Source organism: Simochromis diagramma, unplaced genomic scaffold, assembly GCF_900408965.1.
Source record: "Simochromis diagramma unplaced genomic scaffold, fSimDia1.1 OVJJ01000717.1, whole genome shotgun sequence".
Classification (NCBI taxonomy): Eukaryota; Metazoa; Chordata; class Actinopteri; order Cichliformes; family Cichlidae; genus Simochromis; species Simochromis diagramma.
Window position 1 is genome coordinate 741091 of NW_024387503.1, and position 24590 is coordinate 765680.

The 24590-nt window shown below is 41.5% G+C and overlaps 1 pseudogene; it reads left to right on the forward strand.

The window, feature by feature from the left end:
* Positions 1-11339: 11339 nt before the first annotated feature.
* On the forward strand, positions 11340-11458 carry LOC120725765 (annotated as a pseudogene).
* The last annotated feature ends 13132 nt before the right edge of the window (positions 11459-24590 follow it).

Consider the following 24590-nt stretch of genomic DNA (forward strand, 5'->3'; position numbering starts at 1 on the left):
TTTTTTTCTCAATAAAAAAGTCCAGTCGTGTAGCTCCTGATATTTTTATAAAGACCTCTGTATGGGCAGGTTTTCTTTCTTTCTTTCTTTCTTTTTCTTTTAACCCTGAACAATCTCTCTCTCTTTCTCTCTCTCTCTCACACACACACACACACACACACACACACACACACACACACACACACACAGCCAGCCAGCTGACTCAGGCAGACTGAGGGGCTGGGGCTGGTGGTTGTGTTGGTGCCTGGGGCCCTGGCGGGTTTGTTTGTGGTTTGTTTGCCGGGGCGGTGGGGGGTGAGAGGTTTACCCACAGCGCTCTCCCTGGCACCAGCCTGTCCCGGAGGAGAAAAAACAGCCGTTGTTCCGAGACGGATGCTGCTTCTTTGGGGATGTGGCCAGGACAGATATGTGAGTGGAATAGACCTCAGGCTAACGAGACAGTTGGTCAGTTTGCATGTTTAGTGATTAGAACAGAGACACTGAAATCAGCCCCGTGATTCCCCTTGGTGCTTCATGAGACTGTCAAACACACACTATATTAGGTGAGACTAAATAACCAAACTCAGTCAGCTTGACTGGAGCCCTTATATTGTTAAAACTATGTTGGTAGACTTTATTTAATCCAAAGAAGGCCAATGTGAAAATCTAAGTGAGTAAACACTGACAGCTCAGCAGTATAACATGTTTCCTCTCTACTTGTCCAGATGGGAAAAGTTGCTTTAAAATATTGTAAAATCACTACTTATTTCTACAATATTCTGATGTAGTAAACTAAAACCATTTACCACAGGCTAAACATGGTTGTGTTATTAATGTGGCTGCATAACGCTTTTGGTCCCTGAACCTTTTTCTTAAAATCTAACTTCAAATATGTTGTGAAATGTAATTTCACTCAGAAGTTTGTATTGCTATCATTAGGAAATGCTCTTAATTTATGATTTAAGCATTACCACTCTGTTTTAGCAATCACTGTATCACTGTAAACCTTTTCTGTGTTAAAGCAGACCACCACACCAAGTCTTGATTTAAAATAAATCTAAAGAAAGACCACCTTCTCTACACAGCCTTAATTAAAGTACTTATATTGCTTCAGCCCAACCACAGGCTGGGGTCTGGATGCAAACCATACTTGGCAACCGGGGTAACTTTTTCATAAATGCAGTGCTTCAGTCATTTAGTACAGTGTTGCTCGGGATTATATCAATATGACATAATTAGCAATGAATAAATGTTATGAAAAAAAGAAAAGGCTTGCTATCAGTTTTCACAGAGTTCAAAATAAATCAGACGAGAAACAAAAGAATTTCAGTCAAACATAAACAGATGCAAAAGACCTTGAGGTGACAACATGGACTTATGGAAGGCAGGGGAACATCCGGCAGCCCACAAATGGATAGCAGGGGCCAGTTATACCAGCTGGTCTGACCGAGTCTTCTACAAAGGTTTACACTAAACACACAGGTACTAGACCAGGCATCAATTGCTCAAAAAACAGCCAAATAAAAGAAGAAAAACTTCCTGGATAAGAAAACTTAAATCCAAAAAGAAACCCTTCAAGCAGTCAAATGCTTGGTCCAGAACTGGAGGAAGACTGTATATCTATCAGTTTTTCAAACAAGTAGGAACTACATGTGGGAGATGGTGACTAGAACAGTTGTGGCTGTTGCTCTGCTGGCATTTCCAGTGTGAAATTATTTCTATCACAACTGTTTACAATGGCTAACGTTACATAAAGGTTTAAGCTAACGTAAGATAGGAATTCATTGGGCTACTCAGCAACCACGCCTGTGTCCGATCTACAAAATGTAACATCCATATTCAAAATAAAGGGTTCGACACCATCATGTCATTTACAATGATGTTATAATAAAGAATTTTTTGAGCTTCTGCAAATCCACTTAAAATATTCAGTACATTAAAGTAGATATCTTGTCACCTCTCAGTCATGCTGCTGTCCGTGTCCAGCAGATTGTTTTATGTTCAGTTTTGTGTATAAAAACAAAAACAGTTACACGGGGCAGAACATATTTATTCTGGTCTGGGATGCTTCTACGACATCCATGGATTCTAAATGTTATTATTATAATTATTATTATGTTAAAGTCAGGGTAAAGGGCAAAGGAATGAATTATGTCAGTGAATGTCCTCAGTGAGATACAAGAAGTAAAAAGTTGTGTGTGTGTGTGTGTGTGTGTGTGTGTGTGTGTGTGTGTGTGTGTGTGCGTGCGTGTGTGTGTGCATGACTCCAGCTATTATCCACTCCGTCTGCCTCTGCCATGATTTGTTATTCTGTTTCCTAATAGTACCACACAGGGCTCCACAAACTGGGCTTCCTACTAATTGTCTTCCATCATGGTGAGGCCAAGAGTCAGCTTCAGTATATAAACAAGCTGTAATAATGGCTTTGAAAACACTGCAAATTACAAAATGGACTTATCACAGAGATCATATGGGGCACAGCTGAGACAGCAGTGGCGAATGCAGAGACGGAACAAAGTAAACTGAAGGAAAAAGAGGAACAAGAGATGGGGAAACAGTGAGCGCAAGCAAGGAAGTGACAGAGTGTGTAGAAATCTAGCAAAATAATAAGTAATAATTGAAGTTCAGAGGGTCCAAGATCCAGTCTTATTCAACTCTAGCCTCTGTTATAAGAACCGGGTTCATGCTAAAGTTTGGAATTCATTCTCTTTTGGCTTTGCTATGTGGCCTGACAAATCCACTTTGCACTCACAAATCAAATCACACAAGAGCCTACTGTATGTTACTTTTTCACCATCCGACAAAGTAAGCTTTCAGTTTCTTGAAGAAGTGGAAACATGAGTCATAGGTATTAACAAGGTCTTAAAGAGAAATGTCACGTGTGAAAATGAGTCGGAGAGCAGCTTAGCGCAACCCAAACCATAATTGTTATGATTTATACACAAATGTGACCCAAAAGCATCCTTTTGAAACTTTATATTCCGAACACTAGGAATCGAGAATGTGACTGTTTTCTCAGCACTGTTACACAGAAGCTTAGGGTATGGATATTTCCATGTCACATACTCTGGATTGAAGTTGAATTTTAGACACCTAGAATAATTTTAGAGTGTAATAAATATCTGGGAACACCAGAGCACGGCTTAAGTCAGCTGGCACCAGAAATGCTAAATTAGTCATCATATTCATCTAATATTTTCATCCCATGATGCAAATGCATCTACTGGTTGGTTAAGGACCTTCTAACTGTCTGTCTCCTGGAATCTCCTCCATGCTCTTGAGACTGTGCTGGGAGACACTGCAGAACTTCTGGGATGTAATGATGTGCCATCCTGGAAGATTTGGACTACCTATGCAACTTTTGTAGGGTCCAGGTATCCCTCATGATACCAAAACTAGTAAAAAAGAACCCAAAAAACATAAAAGATGAGGAGGGAAAAAATCTGAGTGGTGTTTACCTGTAAAACCATTCCTGTTTGGGGGGTTGTCTAATTGCTGCCCCTCTAGTGCAGCTGTTGTTAATTTCATTAACACCATAGCAGCTGATTCTTCTTGATATGTTCTCAGAACTTTAACCATCACACCCACCGTCTTTGGTTTGTACGGTCAGGCCTCACCTCCTTAGAAATTTCTGAGGGTTTCTGAGGCTTTCATTTTGGATAATTCCACATTTTAAAAAAAAATGAATCAAGAAATGTATTATTGACAGATTTATCTGTTCTGTTCAGCTCATTTTTTGTAGGTGTAGGGTGGGGAAGGGTTGATAAAATCAATCACAATAAATCAGTATTAATAGCTGAACGATTTTCTTGCAGGCTTTATTTCCATGTGACACAAAGTTCAAAGAGCTCGCCGTCCTGCCAGGTTACACAAGGGGGATCAAAGCTACTACTTAAGATTGCATGGGTGTGGACACTGAATAGTATAAATCACAGAGTTATCATTACATGCACCTGCTCTGTTGTAAACATGTCAGGCAAATCACGCCACTAATCCCTGCATTTATCACACTTCAACAGCTCTTGCATGCACTGTTTCAACATTAATGAGAAGTCCACTGATATGTTGTGGCGGTGATGGAGGATGTCAGTGAGTGCCGTTTAAATACTTTTCATTAATTTTCAGTCTTTCTTTTAGCAGTAGGCTTTATTCAGGCATCATCAGACCAAACTGAGATTTTGATCTAAGGAGCGCAAATTTTATGTAAAATGTTACAAATAATCTAATCACAGTAGCAACCCTTTCTTTCAGACAAGTAGATGTTTTTGTCATGTTTGCCTACTAATTGAGTTCCCAAAAGTATGCACATGTAATTATGATTCATTTTCTTTCTTAATCATATTTGCTCACTGGAGGAGGTTTTTGTTTTCTCCCGTTGAGCCATGTCCTGGGACTGAGCTGTGCCACTCTGTTTGAGAAGGGAAATCTTTTAATTCAGGACCACAAACTCAGTATTTACCCAGCAAAGCAACCCATTAGCCCGATGCTAATGCACGCCAGCTTTTTTTTCCTTTCGCTTTTTCTTTCGGACCGGGCAACGAACTTGCAAATGTCATATTTATATGAGTGTGTCCAGGCATTAATGGCACATTAACTCAATTCTGATCCAGAGGTTAAAGCCCACCACCCCTCCTCCTCCTGCCTTTATGGACTTGTTTACTGCCACTTATTGGACTGCTGCTTTCAAAGAGTTTTCCAGTGTCATGGGTGTTCCTGTCCTGGATGAGGTGAAATGGGTTCATGTTTTTTGCTTGTATGAAAAAACCTTTTCCAACAGAGAGAGAAAAAAAAACAGCGGTGGAAATAATTGAAGAGACAGTATGAGAGAAGGAACAGGCAGAGAGAGGGACGACAAATAACTTACCAGGACAGACGAGAGCAGGAAAAGCTGCTTCCTTCCTCCCCTCCGCCACAATCACCAGGGGCTGCAGCTCAGAGTGCAGTCGCGGTATTTTTAGCTCTAATCTGAGGGGAAATGCCACCTCGGGGACCATAGAGGTCATTGGGGAGCAGCGAGGGAGTAGACTAGTGTTTCCTGACCCATGTGGAGCAGCACTGACAGGGACACCAAGGGCCATGCTGGACACAAGGTCCAGGTCAAAGAGCGCAAGCTTTAAGTGTGTGACCTGGGGTGTGTGTGTGTGATGCTGGATGCTGGTAGAGGTGATGGGGATGGGATAGGAAAGTGTAGAGCTGGACAGAGGCTCTACTGCCATATTTTCTACTTAACATTGATGTTACATCAGAGCACAACAGTACAAAGGTAAAAAAAAAAAAAATACGATGAATCAATAAATGTGAAAATATAAGTGCTGTCAAAAACTAAGTACACCCTTGTGGCAGATGTGAGAACCTCTATAAAAGCAGACATTTTGACAGTTTTCTTAATGAAAAGCCAAAATCACAGGACTGGACATACCAGGAGATTCACCCTAAGGTCAAACTGTGTGATGCTCATAGAAACTGCAAGAAATCCAGGAGCTACATCTCAGACTCTACAGGCCTCACTTAAAGTTCGTGGCAGTACAGAATGGTCAGAAAATGACCAAGTTATTTGTACAGACGCGACCAAAGTGGAGCTGTCTGCGCAGTTGCATGTTCAGCAAAAACAAAGCCACAGCATATCAGCACAAGCATGTCATAGTAACTGTCAAGCACGGTGGTGGAGGGGTGATGATTTGGGCTTCTTTTGCAGCCACATGACCTCTGCACCTTGTTGTCATTGAGTCAACTATGAACTCTTTGTACCAAAATATTTTAGACAAATGGGAATGTTTCCAAACACAGCAGCAAATCTAGTACAGAATGGCAGAAAACAAAGAGAATCATGTGATTTCAACTGTCCGGTTAAATTCCAGACCTCAACCGTACTGGAGTAATGGTGCTGGGAGAGCTGTGAGTAAATCAGAGCCCACACATCTCAGTGAACGTAAGCAGCATTGTAAATGAGAATGGGCAAAAATTTGTTCACAGTGATCTGAGACTGATTGTCGTACAGAAAAAGATTACTTCAAGTTACTATGTTAAAGCTACGCTTAGCTCTACAAGCTAAGAGTAATAAGAAGAAATGGATGCTGAAAATGAAACGGAAAACAAATGATTGTACTCATAAATATATGTTGATTACTATATAATTACATCTTTCCACACATTTTCATTCTCATAAACTTAGAATTCCTCCATTAAAAATACATAGAAGTTGGTGCAAGTGTGTGAAAACCGCAATGTTTAATATACTGGCCTGAGATGTACGATGCTATTCCATCTAATTAGACCAGCCACAAATACAGGTGGCGGAAAACAGAAGTCGTAGGCATTCACATGCCACAAAGGCACACTTTCAACTTCAGACTCAAGATATGCATTACTATTTGGGTGAATGCCAAAGGCATTCAGCCTATTGAGTTCCTGTTTCTTTATTCTTTGCTACTTAACTACTCTAACTACCATTTTTTCTCTCAATATATCTCTGCCTGGGATGAGTACCGGTTTGCCTCACTGAGATGAGCAGGCGCCCTGAGAGCAGGTGGCACAGGTTTAAATCCTACCCATGGCTGTTGGCGCATGTCTTCCCCGCTCTTGCGCCCTCTGCTTTCTTGACACTCTTCAGTGTACCCTTTCAAATAAAGCCATCTTCAGCAGACAGTTCAGCTTCTTCACCTATTTTCAGCAGACAGTTCAGCTTCTTCAGCTGTTTTCGGCACATGATTTCCGCATTCACCCAGCATTTTTACATGATAACTTTTTCTAGTTATCATTTGCCATTGTGGTCATTTAAGAATCAGTAGCTGTTCTTGATCGGGGGTCACTCCTGTTGATTCCTTCAGTCGTGTGGTCACTCTCTGCATGTAACGGCTACCTTTGATTTCACTGCTGTAGGACTGACCTCGATTAATGCAAGATTTCCATCTCTGCCATCTTTATTTTTTCCAAGGCATCCACATGCATGCAATTATACTGTATCTATGAACACACAAGCCCACAGCTCATCAGTCTGTTACAATACAAACTGTCAGACGGGTAGATGATCTTTAATCCAGATACTGAAAATTAGAGGCAAACTCCCTTTCCGGCTGCCTGGCTCCCTCGCTTGCTCTCATTCCTTTTTCTTCCCTCTCTCCAAATGCAGAATCCCTCTCACAGATCCTCTGGTTAGAAAAATGTTTAGCGGTCGAGCCTTGCTTCCTGTAATTACTGCATTATTCCCATCCCATCTGGTGGAGAGAGACAGTAGGGCAGAGGGCGCCTGGGTTTTACTCGGTCCAACGGGGAGCTGAGCGCAGAATCCCAAACATGCATAGTGCGCATTCTGAGACACACATGCAGCCCTTATTCAGAGCCACAGCTGCAGCAAATGTCACTGCAGTTTGCTTGTTTAATGTGGGGTTCAAATGATTAAGATAGATTGATGCGAGGCCCGGCTGCAAAATGAATTTGCTACGTCTGATCTCTAAAGGATAACCATCCCACATACACACGCGTGCGTGCACACACATCCACAGTAGTCATGTCTGTGAAAATTTTAATGGAGCGGTCAATCAGAGAGAGCAAGGCAGCCTCTCTATTGAGTTAGGGCAGACATTAGCACCAGGCCTGTCTCTCGCCTTAGACTCCGTCTCCTCTCCACGACGTTCTATCAGTAGTACAGTGCATAGCGGCCCCGTGCTGTGGCCTCCGCAGCCCAGTAGCAGCCACTGATCATAACCTAATTGGATTGATGTAACTTGTTTTCCAGCCCATTCAATCTAATTTGCCTGGAGCCAGCCGCAGAGAAATAATTGTCAATATGATCTACTCTTTTTGCCCCATCTCGCTCGCTCTTTTTCTGCTGATTTCTCAGAGAGAAAGTGGTAGGTAGTAGGATGAGCGGCCGAAATCTGCAGAAACGCACTGCACTCAGCAGAAAGAGAAGGTGCACAGGGTGTTGGAGTTGTGCAGTAGCAGCGGAGACTGAATGGAGTAATGTGTAGTATCAGTTTTATCAGTATCTGTTACACCGAAGAGTCATGCACAGGTACACTGAAATATTTTGAGACGAATGACTCCTCAGATATTTGAGAAATACTTTAAACTCTGAATTACATCCCTTCATGTACATTAATGTAGCTTTTATACGAGAGAAGCACCGAGTTTCTGACCACAACTGCTGCTGACCTCACAGTACGTTACTAAATTAGGAGTTGATAGGTTAAAGAGACATTAAGTGAGAGCAACTCTGCATCAGTGTAAACACAGACAAACCAAACCAGGAGGATTATATGACAGAGTCATTATATGACAGCTGAGTGCTGTTTTTTATCCAAGCTCAAAAGTACCAAACACAGTCATGTTTAAACATTATTAAGCAGACATTTCATGCTCCTGTGTAAATATAAGACAATTAAGAGCACTACTACTACTTTCTACATTGTAGATACATACTGAAGACATCATATATTATGAAACAAGATATATGCAATTATGTAAAATGGTAAATGGCCTGTATTTGTATAGCGCTTTACTTAGTCCCTATGGACCCCAAAGCGCTTTACACTACATTCAGTCATCCACCCGTTCACACACACATTCACACACTGGTGATGGCAAGCTACATTGTAGCCACAGCTGCCCTGGGGCGCACTGATGTAGCAAAGAAAAAATGAATAAATAACTCAAAATATGTCTTATATTTTTTATTCCTCAAAGTAGCCACCCTTTGCTTTGTTGACAGTGCTGCAAACCCTCGATCTTCTCTCAATGAGCTTCATGATGTAGTCACCTGAAAGGGTTTTCACTTCACAGATGTGGCTTGTCAGAGTTCATTTGTGGAGTTTCTTGCCTTCTTAATGGGGTTGGGACCATTAGTTGTGTTGTGCAGAAGTCAGGTTGGTACACAGCTGACAGCCCATCATTACTTTAAGAACTGAAGGTCAGTCATTCTGGAAAATTGCTAAAACTTTGAATGTGTCCCCAAGTGTATTTGCAAAAACCATCAAGCGCTATGACAAAACTGGCTCATATGAGGACCACCCTAGGAAAGGACCAAGAGTCACCTCTGCCCCTTAAGGTTAAGGCCATCTGAGTCACCAGCCTCAGAGATCACAAGTTGGCAACACCTCAGATCAGAGCCCAGATAAATGCCACACAGAGTTCTAGTAGCAGACACTTCTCTACATCAACTGTTCAGAGGAGACTACGGGAATCAGGCCTTTAGAGTCAAATAGCCGCTAAGAAACCACAACTAAGGAAAAGCAACAAGCAGAAGCAATTTGTTTGGGCCAAAAAACACAAGGAATGGACATTAGACCAGTGGAAATCTGTGCTTTGGTCTAATGAGGCTAAATTTGAGATCTTTGGTTTCACCCGTCGTGTCTTTGTATGATGCAAAATGGGGACAGGGAGGATTTATTTGGCTAAATTACCTGCTCAACATGTCTTGAAGTTCTCCAGAGGCCTGGTAATGAACTAATCGTTTGATTTAGGTGTGTTGACCCAGAGTGAGATCTAAAACCTGCATCGCAGCCTGGAGTTGGACACCCCTGGCTTAAGAGATAAGGTGGGAACTGTATTTTGCCCATGTGTGGGTTACAGTAAGATTAGTAGAAAATAATTCTCCCTAAAGGGGATCCAGTCCAATGCATGTAATGTGATTTAATCTATTGTAATATGGGGGTGGAGGGGAATTAGAAAAAAATTGGAAAATTGGAAAACACAAAAAGGTCTCTGGTATCTGTTTCCCCCAGTGACTGTTTCACTGTTCACACCTTTGTTTGCATTGTCTTGGTTTATCTTTAACTTTCAAAAAAGGGTTTGTCTTCAGCCTCGGTGTGTTACTAAACATTTTGGTAGAGAGGAATGCACAAAGGCTATTGTATATCATATATATGTATACATGGGTGTGCATACTGTACAGTGTATTATTATATCTCCCTAAAATCAGCCTCTACTTTTGCCTCTGCAAGAAAATGAGAGATTTAAAGGGACTGAGAGACTGTTTTGACATAAAAGAGCCAAGAAAGCCATCCAGTAGATAAACAATCCAAAACATCCTTAGAGTTTGTCCTCAGTCCAAATCGTTTCTTCATCCAAATCCACAGTCAAAGAAGTCTTAACATAATCACAGAGTGCTCATATAAATTAGTAAGCACTCACCCAAACTGTTAAACTCTGGTTGACATCTGCGAGCGTCATTAAATGCTCTGCATATAGACAGAGGAGCTCTTCTCCTTTTATGTGTGTTTACACAGGGTGTTAGCATGTGCACGTCTCTGTAAACAGACGTGTCTGCTTCAGTGTAAGTTCAGCCAGGTCAAGGGGTTACAGTAAAACTCACTCGTCAACTGTCAAAGATTTTCTTTTTTTATTAAATTTCTTCCAGAGGTGTAAAATGGCAGCTGGTGGAGGTGGACAAAAGAAAGTGATCTGCGAGCACTCGAGTAACGAAGTATCACTCGCTACGGCTTTTGTGCAGACTCTCACAATGGCCTCTGTGATATGGATCCCTCTCAGACGAGCAAAGTGGCCACCTATTGTGAGAGGCGAGCACGCAGGACCCGAGACGAGCCTCTCTCCTCAGTGCAGCTACAGTAATTATGATGATAATGCTTTTTTTTTTCAGGATTTCAGCAAGGCTTCTCACTTTACTCAAAGGGTTTGGGATTGGGCTGGATTTAGGTCGACACGCTGGGAGGTGTTGAGATTTTAGACAAGTTTCAAAAATAAAAGCAAAAACGATGTTTGCATGGCTTTATACTGATTTTTTATCGCATGATGCTTTTTCATAAAACTGAATTTTGTACAGTGGTGATGATGAGTTTGCATGTGGTAATGTACTCTAATTGATTTATAAATAATAATATTTGAGCTTTTAAATGGAGCAAAGCCTACAAGGTAGTTTAAACAGAGAAATCAAGCTCTTCCTCATATTGTATATACAACACACCCTCTTGATTTTGAAATGTTATTCAGACTTAGTTTGGGGCATTTGAGCCTTTATTGTTGAATCATCTGGAAAGATAGAAGAAAAGCCCTGGACGAGTTCAGTTGCCACTGGCCACTTGAGTTGCCTCGTGGTGTATGGATCACCTGCTCAACCTGATGACCTACGCTAGCACCTGAACTTTTATCTTTATTAAAGCTACTAAACTACCCATTAGTCTTGATATGATTGTTGGGGTTTTGTCTGTTTTCTGCAATATAAAGCACCTTGAGGCAACTGTTGATGTGATTTGGTACTGTATTAATAAATAAATCAATAAATCCATCAGCATCATCAGTATTAGGCTATAAACAAACTACACCACAGTCACCACCACTAAGCTGCTGCTTTAATCACTGATTGTCCTCACCAACATCTCGATCCAGTCTCATTTAAACACATGGCTTATGGCCATACCACCCTGAGCAAGCCCAACCTCGTCTGATCTCGGAAGCTAACCAGGGCTGGGCTTGGTTAGTACTTGGAGGGGAGACTGCCTGGGAATACCAGGTGCTGTAAGCCTTGGGGTGGCTGTAGCTCAGGTGGCAGAGCGGATCAGCCACTAACCAGAAGGTCGGTGGTTTCATCCCAGGCTGCTCCAGTCTGCATGCCAAATATCATTGGGTAAGATGCTAACCCCATGTTGCTCTCCGATGCATCCATCGGAGTGTGAATGTGTATGAATGTTAGATACTTAGCACTTAAGCTTAGAAGTGCTTGTGTGATTGGGTGAATGAATTAGCTGTATAAAGCGCTTTGAGTGCTCGGACAGAGTAGAAAAGCGCTATATAAGAACCAGTCCATTTACCATTTACATGTTAGCAAAGTAACACACATAGTGTCATAGCATGGCAAATTATGTGAGATTTGCTGACATATTAGGGAGGTGGAGGTGTAAAATGATAAACAATTAAGTGTATTTAAACTCATTCTTTTAACAGTTATAGTCAACATTTTAATGGTTTGATACCTCTATATGCTCAGTGATAGAGTTTCTGGAGATTTAATTAATGGAAGACAAACATTGTGAAAGAATTATTATTCTTTAAGACAATAAATCCTCTTTTTCCAGTTTTACAAACTGGGAAAAAAAAGATTTTGCCATCTGCTCCCTGCCTGATCATGCTGGTTTTTTCAAAGTCTCAGATAAAAAAACAAAGCGGTTCGGTTGTTTGACTTTTACCCAGTACTGAACAAAATCTGTCGCAATGTGTCCCAGTTGTGCTGAGTTGTGTCAATACTGTACTGGGATTAAACAAACAAAGTGTTCCTGGAATTTATGCCAACTAAAACTATGACGGTCACTTTGGGTCGTGTCCTTCATGCACTGACATCATCCAAACACCTTTCTCTACAGGGAACCAAAGGGATGTCATCAGGCTGACAACCATATGTTAGTACAAGAGGACAAGCCCGCGGTCCCTCCAGACAACATGTCGTTTAACCTGTTTACACAATAGGCTGTCTCCAAGATGGCTAGATAGCTTGTGTATGAATGCCATTTTTTCTGCGCACAAATTATACCGTTACATGAGGGTATAAATATAAACTAGCAGGACTCCTGTCATGGGGAGGAGGAAGCAGGGGGAGGGTCCAGACCCAGAGAGATGGCCCTTGTTTACCCAAAGCAGGTGGACTACTGTGAATATGATAGCAGGTCTCCGCAGTTTCACGTCAACAAGCTGGAGCGCCAGTCTATTGATCCCATCCGTGGAGAGAGATAAGCTGTCGCCAGTCATGAAGTCACTGTAACATGCGGCGAGAGAGCGCCTGTGCATGTGGACTGTACATACACCGAGCTATTATGTCGACACTAATAAAACAGGACCTTGTTGTGAGTGTAGGAGACAGTATTTGTAGTATGAGCACTTGTATTTTCCTTATTGTTAACAAACACACACACACACACACGTACATGCACACACACCTTTCCTATTAACTAGTACTGCATGTGTAGCACAGACTGATTTCATTTTATAACTGACATGATATGGATATTTTTTATTTCTCAACGTTACAGTTACAGTGGCTTGCAAAAGTATTCGGCCCCCTTGAACTTTTCCACATTTTGTCACATTACAGCCACAAACATGAATCAATTTTATTGGAATTCCACGTGAAAGACCAACACAAAGTGGTGTACACGTGAGAAGTGGAAAAAAAATCATACATGACTCCAAACATTTTTTTACAAATAAATAACTGAAAAGTGGGGTGTGCATAATTATTCAACCCCCTGAGTCAATACTTTGCAGAACCACCTTTTGCCGCAATTACAGCTGCCAGTCTTTTAGGGTATATCTCTACCAGCTTTGCACATCTACAGACTGAAATCTTTGCCCATTCTTCTTTGCAAAACAGCTCCAGCTCAGTCAGATTAGATGGACAGCATTTGTGAACAGCAGTTTTCAGATCTTGCCACAGATTCTCGATTGGATTTAGATCTGGACTTTGACTGGCCATTCTAACACATGGATATGTTTTGTTTTAAACCATTCCATTGTTGCCCTGGCTTTATGTTTAGGGTCGTTGTCCTGCTGGAAGGTGAACCTCCGCCCCAGTCTCAAGTCTTTTGCAGACTCCAAGAGGTTTTCTTCCAAGATTGCTCTGTATTTGGCTCCATCCATCTTCCCATCAACTCTGACCAGCTTCCCTGTCCCTGCTGAAGAGAAGCACCCCCAGAGCATGATGCTGCCACCACCATATCTGACAGTGGGGATGGTGTGTTCAGAGTGATGTGCAGTGTTAGTTTTCCGCCACACATAGCGTTTTGCATTTTGGCCAAAAAGTTCCATTTTGGTCTCATCTGACCAGAGCATCTTCTTCCACATGTTTGCTGTGTCCCCCACATGTTTGCTGTGTCCCCCACATGTTTGCTGTGTCCCCCACATGGCTTGTGGCAAACTGCAAACGGTTTTCTGTTAACAATGGCTTTCTTCTTGCCACTCTTCCATAAAGGTCAACTTTGTGCAGTGCACGACTGATAGTTGTCCTATGGACAGATTCCCCCACCTGAGCTGTATACTTGTATACTTTTGGACTTTTCTTGCAACGTTATATCCACCAACAACCAACTGTGCAATGCAGGGATGATTTTTTGTGTTGATCCACAGCAGAAAATAGCAGGTTGAGAAAGGTTTGCTAACCGCTACAGTACCCAGCTGGATTTGTGACCGCTGGGCCCGGAGTGGGAGTAACTGCTACAGACAAGTCAGGAAAGTTTTAAAGCTCTTCAACATGATTAAACTTTTTATTAGTTTACACTAAAAATGGGAAAACTGCACTACTTTGTGTTCACACTGTACCCATTTTGTTTCTCTCCTTAATTTGGTTTGTGTGAAGGGAAAAAAAACGCCACTCAGAAAAATCTGCATCATTTATTGAACACAGCTCGAGGATTACTCATATTACTGCAATACAAAACGTATAAACAGGGCAAAGTTCTTGAAACATTCATCAACAGTAACTCAGAAGGCTTGTTAGTTTTGGTGAAAGTGCAAACCACCTTTCAGTTTTCCCCAAATTGCCCCAACAATGTTTTCAGAGCTGTGAAAAAGGCTGTGTGTGTGAGGGGCGAGGGGGTCGTTTAGGTCTGATGGTTGACTTTTCCTTACCTTGTTCCCTTCACTCAGCGCTCTCATTAGGGCCAGTTTCCGTTGCAGTGCTTATGGGGGAACCCATATCTGATATCACTGAAACTACAGCTAAGTGTTACAGGCAGCCAAAATTTTAAAAAGAAAGAAAGAAAAGAATAATTTGTTAGGAGACAAACAAGAGAAAACAGAAATAAGCTGACTCTGTTCTCTGTTGTATCATATTTTCTTCTTCATCTGTATTTTTACTGTGCAGAAGCCAGACGCTCTGTGTAATCAGCATGCTGGCGATAACGCTGTCTGCTCCCTCTCCCAGTTAAGTCACTTTCTGTCTCCCGTTTCTGAGCAGGGAAGGGGGGATGATTGACAGCGCCAGCTACGGAGAGTCAAAAATCCATCTATGGATTTCAGAGTCCTGTTGCTCACCACCACCACCACCACCCCATCCCCACTTCCACTCTTTGCCCCTGCCAAATCAATTTTATGCAGGGACTTTATTGACTCAGGTAAAGGGGTTGTGATCCAGCAGTCAATGTCTGTGTCTGTACAGTGAAAGGAGGGGTGGAGACATGCAGGGAGCGGGCCGCATTAATGCACCCTTCCTACTTGGATCAAGGGACCAGTGTGCAAGTGTGTACATCTGAATGTACTTATTATATGCATACTAAAGTGTGCGTACACATGCATGTATCCTTTATGTCTGCAACTACATTTTTTGTGTAAATGTTTGTGTTTGTGTGTGTGTGTGTGTGTGTGTGTGTGTGTGTGTGTGTGTGTGTGTGTGTGTACCAGGCATCTTTATAGGAGCCAAAGAGGCAGGCCTGGGCCTCAGGGTGCTGAGGGGCAGACATTGATTATCAGGCACTGTGTGGAGCCACTGGTCTGTCTCCACTGGTGGGAGAATGGCTGGGATGATTAGCTCAGGAGCATGTGTAGCTGGGGGCTACAGGCAGAGACGGGTCAGGGGGGTTTAAAATGGTAATAGTGGATGATAGGTGGGGGTCAGGTTGGGAGGTGGTCTTCCTGCTTCTTTAATGATTAAAGGAGGATGTGACACCCCTCCCTGGAGCCAAGAATTCACCCTAAGGTGCTTTAGTGCAACTGTCCTCAGTACACAGGCCGTTGTTGCTGTGCTGACACGCTGTTAGACGTCATCAGTGGAGCCCTGATAAAAGTCGTAATCACACCAGAGATACAGCTTCTACAGGAGTATGACACTTTAAGTCTTTCTTCAACATTCAAGACAAGAAGTAGAGACATGAGATCAGGAGAACGACGTGTGTAGCTGGGGGCTACACATGTAACAACACAACATGTGACTTTCTGTTCATGTGCCCACATTGGATGCACCTAAACACTTGGCTATCAGGTCGCTCTGACAGCTTTTCGCTAATGTCCTAATGTTGCATAAAGTGGAAACCACCTAAAAAGATGATTTTGGTATTACATATATCTACTAATACACTTGCCTTTATGTGTGAATCTTGAAACTTAAGCAAGTTTTACACCTTTTGTGTCTTTGCATGAAACTCTTTCTAAGCTGTTTTGCACCATATGTTGCAGTGACTGTTTTCCCTTTAAGAAATCATAAAACTTCTTTCATAAAATCTTTTTTTCTTCTCATTTAAGAATGAGAGAGAAAGTGAGAATTGTTTGCATGTTGCAATGTCTTTTTTAAAGCATGCATTATAATTGTGTTGTTCAAAGTTATTACTTCAACACAGCTCATGTCTTTTATTTTTAAATATTGCACCTCTGCTGTTCCTAAACTATATAAATGACTGCTGTGCCAGCTGAGCCTCAGGTGAAGCTCATACTTCTTGCTCTCCCGTCTCAGCCTCTGTACTGTACAACGGTGTGAGTCCCCCGGCCCACTCATGGTGCCAGCTTACCTCCAGCAGCCCTTTGATCAATAGCGGCCTGACTGCCTCGTCTCCGCTCCTCCCCAATTCGCTCCTCTTCAGATCAGCCTGCTCTCTAACCCCTGTATGACTGCAGCATCATTAAAAATACATCACATCTAAATTACACGGATCTCTTTTACTCTTTTCATCTGCTTTCACCGTCTCTCTGCCCCCACCTCCCAGTGTTCTCCTGTTCTGCTGTGTCATGATGTGGGACACAAAAAAAGATCTTTTGATGTGAATCTATGAACAGTGTTTCTCTATTTTCTGCACATATTTCCATTTATGAAAAAAAAATCAAAATTTCAACTTTATGAGCCAAATTAAAAAGTCAGTTTCAGTCCAGTGGAGTAGTACAGTCAGAGGTTGTGGTTCCAATGCATTTTTCCTTACCAATAAGACAACTTTTCTTCATTACCAAAGTTTAAAAGCTTTTCCTTTTTGGAACATTTTAAGATTATTTTTCACAACAACCCATATAACAGATTCACCTCAAATCCTTTAATGTAACAGCAGATGAATAGATAATCTACAAGTAACTTTTACTTCTCTTATTCTAAAATATCTCTGGGTTGTGTACATGTTTTGTTGTTTTTTGTTTTACTCAAATTGCAGTGTCTTCTTCTGAGCTGGGTGGCATTCCTCTGGGAGATAATAGCGAGTGTAGCTCAGCTCATTTGGGGACTACAGGGCGAGTCCGTACAGGCCGCTCGTCTCTGTCATGGCAGACAGCCGGCAGACCAACCTCACAGCTTGATGTGCTGATACCCATCCTGCACTCCCTGCTGCACACAAACACACAGTTGCTCTACTGTCTGCCTCACTAAGTCTGTACTCACATTCTCTCTCACTCTTAGGTCTAATCCAGAGCACTGCGATGATGCTGTGCTGGTGTGAAAGTTAGCTGAGTGAATGTGCGCTGGTCATTTTGGACTAGGAGGTGGTGATTTTTAAACAAGTTAGTTTTAAGGAAACACACTAAAGAGCGCTGCATTTGCATAATAAAGAAGCTAGATTGAATTACATGGTTACTTGTGCTAATCAATATACTGTGTTTACTGTGCTTTTATAGGGGCTTGGTGGTTAGCAGTGATTGATCAAAGCAAGAGAATCATTCTCCATGTGAGACTGCATCTCTTTTCAATGCAGTTTCCATGTAAACTTGGGCTCGATGAAATCAATCAGCATTACATTAAGTGAAAAATTAATGATGACTTAAAAATGACGTTTTTAATATTAGAGTTTTACTTTCTGCTTGATGGTGATGTGGCTGTATCTTACAGCGTAGAACAGGTCATCTACTAACTGCCAAATATCACTGGGTAAGATGATAACAGCAAAGTTGCTGTGAATGTTAGATAGAAAGCATTTAAGCATATAAAAATGTGCTTTGATAGTGAATGGGGAATGAAGTGCTTTGAGTCCTCAGGTAGAGTAGAAAAGCACTATATAAGATGCACACACACAAAAACACACAAACGTTTTTAGAACTGTGAAATTTAGTTATGGAAAATGTAATTTTGATTTATCAGTGCTCAAACTTGCACTAAAATCAGGTTGTCTTGTTACCTGTAAAAAGACAAAGTTTGAAAAAGAGAAAAGTATTGTAGCATGATAGTTCGGGTTTATTTAGTTGCTGCTAGCAACAATTTTGATTGATTCAGTTATACAAATACATCTTTGGAGTAATTCTTTTATGCAAACAAGCTTGCTGTAACAACTTGCTAACAGGCAGTGTTAACCAGTTAGCACAGATGTCTCTTTTTCCCCCCCTTCACTTTAGTAACATGAATGAAATGTTGGACAGAATATTGGTGGAGGAGTAAACAACAGAGTAAACAGCTCATTAAAAATGAAAACAAATTCATTGCTTATGCTAAAGAGGCATTGGGTAGCAAGTGTGTTGGCATTGTTTTAAGTAGCATCGCTTTACACGGCAGTAAAAGTAAAAGACAAAAACAATCAAAGTGTCTCTTGAAACAGTTTCACATTTACATTTTGACTTTTTTAGTTTGCGTGCATAAGAGTTGTCTGATCTTTAAGGATATTGATATCAAAAGTTAGCCACAGTTAATACACAGCAGGAAACAGAATCATGTGATTCTACTGTTTGAATAAGAACAGAACATGCTATTAAAATGGGAATGGTTCCTAAAATACATTAGAAGGACCAGAGCAAGCATGAAGGGACTGTGCTCCCATCACAATACACATTTTAAAGAGAAAAAAAACAAACACCATCCCTACAGCCTGAGCTCTGCCCTAATCCCACCTTTATCCCATGTGCTGCAGGTAAGCCTGACCCAGGGTTATCTCCCGGGCTAAAAAATGTGGGGATTCCTCCTTTGTTGTTCCAGGTTTAAATGGAGTGAAAGCTTGAGCTCATGGAAAACCCATACATTTTGTTAAATATATATATGTACATTATGTTAAAGATATGTGCTGATTCTTACATTTTAATAATTTCAAAGTTTTGAACACTAGAGAGGAATTCAAATACTGAAACTCTGGGTCTTGTGTTCCAGTGTTTTTAACTACAGTTTCACAACTTGAAGGCATTTGGAAAGGAATTGGTCACTCATGCTCATGACATTAAAATCATTTATATAGATCATTTACTTTTCTTTTCTTTTTTTTTACTCTTTTTGGAATATACATACTGAGCCATTTGGTTGCTTGCGAACTCTGCATGAAGAAGAAAGCAGCAATTAGCTAACTGATGATGATGAATGGAAGTGGCGATGCAGGAGAAAGAGCTTAGTACAGACAGTAAGTTCAGGTGAGTGTGGTTGAGGGGGGCTTGAGGGAGCTATGGACGTAGAGCTCAGCAGAGGGAGCCCTTTCTTCTGAGTGCCTGTCTCTGAACATCCATTCATGTCACGCTACAGAAAGTGCACAGTTAAAGGTGTGCTTCTAGAACAACAACACCTACAGGCAATCAGTCAGTGAGCTTTTTAAAGTGTATATATATTTTTTAAAACCCAAAATGCAATATTTAGTCTCCAAACTGGTTAAAAAAGAAACCGCAAAGGCCTCCCTTCACAGAGATCACAGGGGGGCACAAAAAAAGAGAAATTACAGCCTTCAAGAGTCTCAGCTTCAAAAAGCATGGTTCCCTGTTCAGAAACCACAGACACAGTGATGCTTGAGAGGAAAAACAGCTCTCCCAGACTTTACAAAGAAGAAACAGTGAGGCAGCTCTGAGCTTAATATGTAAAACATACACACTCATCATAAGTCTCTGACACTGTAAATACCAGTGGCCAGATTAATCAAAAATAATGGACTTGCTGTGTTTGCTGATCCACTAAGTGAATATTTTTCACTCAAAATCCCTCTTCATTCCAATATTGCCGTCTGGAGCACTGCCAGTGTCAAGAAACCTGATCCACACCCTCATATTTCTGCGTCCGCCATTAATGACCCGTTGTCAAGAGTTCAGACAGGAAAAGGTCTCAGAATATCACACTTAATGCCACACGCTCCTTTTCATACACATATACAGATGGTCACGTGGGCCACATGCACTGGGGAAATAGAAAAATCACACGGTATCAGAAGATTTTCCCGTACACAACAACACACGCACTTACCTGTCACATGTAAAGTGCTATAGAAATTCTATTTGTCTGTCCACACAGTAGGAGGGGTTGCCTGGAGGTGATGAGGAGAGAGTTTCTGTGGAGACAGTAATAAGCGAATGAGGTTGAGTGCAAGGACCCGGGGCTGCGATGTGCTTTGTGCCTCTCTTTGTTCCCATAACAGTAGAAATTACAGGACGCAGGAACAACAGGATTGAGTACACATGACCTAATGAGGGTCCAGGCCTCTGGGAAGAGAGAGCTGGGTGGGGCGGGAGGTTTTAGAGTATCAGGGGAATGTTGGTGGAGGAGAGCCTCAAGGAGAGGCACACAAAGAAAGAGGTGGGATTATAAGTGTCACATTGGTGTTTGTTTTAACTTTGGAGGACAGTTTCGTATAGTGTGATGTCCCCTACATCGCTGATGTCATGTCTGAAGTATTCTTCTGAAGCTCTCTATCCATCTGCATCCTCTTTCTCTGCCTATTTATTTCTTCTCTCTTTCTTTCTCCTCTGACTGACCTGACGCAAAGTGACAGCAGTTCTCATTAAATACAAAACCCCGGTCACATGTGATATTGACCCCGCAAGTGTTCTGGCTCACCCTGCCCACCACTGGGCTTGACTCTCATCAGCCTCTCTGGCAGGGAGTGACCGAAGCCCCAGAGGTGTCAGGTATGAAGAGGGTTGGAGGTTGGAAGAGATTTTTATTTTTAATCAGCCAATTTGGTAGATTTAATGTGGATTTGCCTGTGATCACCAGTTTATCCCTTCTTTCTTCCTAAATATCTTCTTTAATACACTTGAAGAAGAGCAGCAGGGAAGAAGAGCATTGTTTTCCTTATCACAATACATCACTCGTTTTCCAAAGATTTTCTTAAAGGCGCTCTATAGAGTTTATGAACTTTAGAAGTGTTTTTAGGCAAGATTTCATTACGGGTTTCTCATTTTGTTTTTTCAGTCTGCATAGCATCTTTAACTATACATGCAACAGGTTGAGAAAAGGATCTAAACTAATGAGAATTAAAATCCACTGAAAACTCCAGGAGGCTAGGTGATTGTGTGCAGGGGTTACTTATTACTGGACAATACTCTAGGAGAAGTAGTGATTTGGGTAACGGACGCACCACTACTGCATAAAGTCCTTCGACTGAATGAGGTAAAAAATAAAATAAAACAAACAAACTAGATGTAAATTTCCTATCTAAATTATTATCTAATTTATTTCATCTTCTTATCATTGTGGCTGCTATACCAGGTGTAAATATAAAGTTTGACATCCAGGCATCCATGAAAAACAGGATTTATGATCTTGAACAGAGTTAGACGTTAGTAGGAGTTAGCTTGCTAGATTCCATATACCGGAGGCCTGGGATCTTAGCTGTTCCTAGGACTGCGCTCTTCTGAACATAGATCTCGGATGGTGTTCCTGGGATCTGCTGGAGCCACTCGCCTAGCTTTGGAGTCACTGCACCGAGTCCTCCGATTGCCACTGGGACCACAGTTACCTTCACCCTCCACATCTTCTCGAGCTCTTCTCTGAGCCCTTGGTACTTCTTCCACTTCTCCTGTTCTTTTTCCTGATGTTGCTGTCATTCAGTATCGCTACGTCTTTCAATACGGTCGTCTTCCTCAGCTTGTCCACCACTACTATGTCCGGTTGGTTAGCCACCACTATTTTGTCTGTCTGTATCTGGAAGTCCCACACGATCCTAGCTCGGTCATTCTCAACCACCTTAGGAGGCGTCTCCCATTTTGACCTCCAGGCTTCCATGCCATACCCAGCACAGATGTTCCTGTATACTCTGTCAGCCACTTGGTTATGGCGTTCCATGTATGCCCTGCCTGCTAGCATGTTGCACCCTGCTGACTGAGGGATGTACAGCCCTGCTATCACTTCTGACATAAATGAAGACAGAAAACTAACCAGCAGCGACGCTTGCAGGGTTACTGAAGTTGGGCTAGCTGGTAAATAATGGTGTAACAGTGGTGTTAACAGGAAGCTACTTTTGAGACAAGAAAAAGTAATTTGCTAATATATCTCTCTTTTTTAAATCACAACCCCAACAATAGTTTGCAGTTAGCAGACAATATTTACATGTCAGAGTTGTAGTAAATGTAGTAAATGCCAAAGCAATGACAAGAAAGAACTTCTTTGTAGTGAAGTGAAACGCGATGTTAAAGACAATGAAAGCTGCAGTTTTTTTTTTTAATCTTTGATGTTTTTTTTCATGTTTCTTCTGCTTTCTTGGCCTTTCTGAATTCGCACACTCCCTCTCTATGCATAATCAAAGACCTGTGCAAACAGGCACCAACGCAGGACCATAAATCCTGCATGAGTCCAGTCTAATAAAGTTCAGTCTGCAGGCAGCCGACAAGGTTCTTCATCATAAAACACGTGTTAAGCTGAAAAGAGCACGAGTTAAACTTTGTATTTAAGTCTACACTGTCAGAAATATCAGAGCCAGTTTGTCTAGATTAGACAGTGTGATTTTTCAGATTTGTGACTTGTGTGCAAAGCTACATTGCTGTGACTGTGTCCATCCTTGCGTCCATCTGCCTGTAGTGCACGAGGAGGCCCATCTGCAGTGTTATTGCTCTTGGCTGCCTCTGACAACTTAATGGGATGTTTGATTTTCACATCAAACTTCCTGCGCCGACTAACCCTTTGGTAGTTTGACTTCCACCCGCTTACCTCTTGAAATTCAAAACAAACACGCACATATTCACACATATATAAATACACAAATGCAACACTGACCTCACATCACCTGCGACACACATTGCTAATTTCATTTACTCAAACGTAAGCGCAGACGACAGATCCAAAACACACACTGCGGTTGTGCGCTCTTACTTTGAGGCCAGTTATTTCCATAGTTTCTCCATTTAGTTTGTACAAATAATTCTCGACGGGAATAGGTCTGAGGTATTTTTCACATCTCACTTCAAGGCCATCAGACAACTTGTTTGTCATCACGTGCAGGCCATGAGGATGACCTAGCCATGAGACTCAGTACTCTGCGCTCAGTGGTATTGCTTACACCCACTGATGGTTATCTAGCAGTCAGCCATGTCTGCTCTCTGTCTCTGTGACATATGATGATAAAAGATGTCTTCTAAATATCATGAAGTGATGACTCCAGGTTTATGGCCCCATGTGACCTTTTTGACTTATCCATTTGGTCAGAATGCTTAGTGCATTAGGAATGTCCCAAACAACCACTATTTATGTCTTTACTCTGGTAGAATGAACCTTGTGTCTTCTAAAAGTTAGTAAAATAGCATAAATAGTGGCACCAGCAGTATGATAACAGCACACACTGAGAAATAAGTGCTGGTGCCTGTCGATGGCAAAATTAAAGGTTGTTAGTGAATTTTGGGAAAATAAAACAGGAGTATGTAAAAGTGTTGATTCTCAGGAGAAAGTCTGTATGTGTAGGTTTGGTTCATTTTATGAACTCATGAGTAAATGCTGATTACTAAAAGCTGCTTATTGGTCAGCTGTGATTAAGCGGATTAGGTTGCATTTTAGCACTAATCTATTTTTCTGTAACATGTTATAGTAATCTCATAGATTTCAGTAAGGAGTAGCATTTACCACTTGAGACTGAGTAATGATAGTTATCAGTCCCAGGTATGTGTCTGAGATTTGCTGGTCAGCTTGCTTGGTATCTGATGTTATAGTCATTCTAAGGAAAACAGTGGAAAATATGGTACGAAAAAAACGATTGTGCAGTCGCTTCACGAGAGGCTGTGAGAGTGCACAATATCAGGGGAACTCTCCTTAAGAGTTGCAGGAGGTTGCTGTCTTACTTTTACTCTTTACTTTGTTGCAGATCTGCTTTTCTGATTGTCTAGAAGCTGTCATCTGGTTTCTAGTGCAGAACACATTCTAGTGTGGAACATGTCCACTTTGCAAAAACGTCAGCTACGACCACCTTCTTTGAGCCCAAACTCATTTCAAACAGGTTGATGGGATGTTTAAAAATATGCTGTACTGAACTGACATTTCTAAAAATTTAGAACTCAGAAATAATGCAGCATGATATCACTTCACAGTTCAAAAGCCAGCATCCGTTATAGCATAGAGATGCATAAATGATAATCTCCATCAGTAAAAGTGCCGCTAATGCTGAATGACATACAGTATACAGGTTTGGGATCAATACATGCGGCCAATATTAACCCAGTTCCTGCAAACATTTGCCTACGTCGTAAAACTTGATATGTTGCCCTACTGATTTCAGGTTTTAAATTGTTTTCCATTACAGTTTGTTTGCATTGACATCTTAGACAGTGTACTAACTTTTTCCAAAGAAGAAGGTGGTAATGTAGAGGTTAGTTTCTCCAAGGCAGGTTGCCTTATGTGACAAAAGGATGAGGAAAAAGTTTCTTCCTCTTTGTGAGAAGGTTAGGTAAGGCCCATGTTTGAACAATGCTAGAGTTTGTCACTAATGAAGGTTAAAGTTATATGTTTGCAACCCAGAAATCTAAAGTTCTGCAGACTAAAGACATTCACAGTGTATTTCCTTTATTTCATTTTAAATAGCAGTGCATTTAGTATTTTTGTCAGA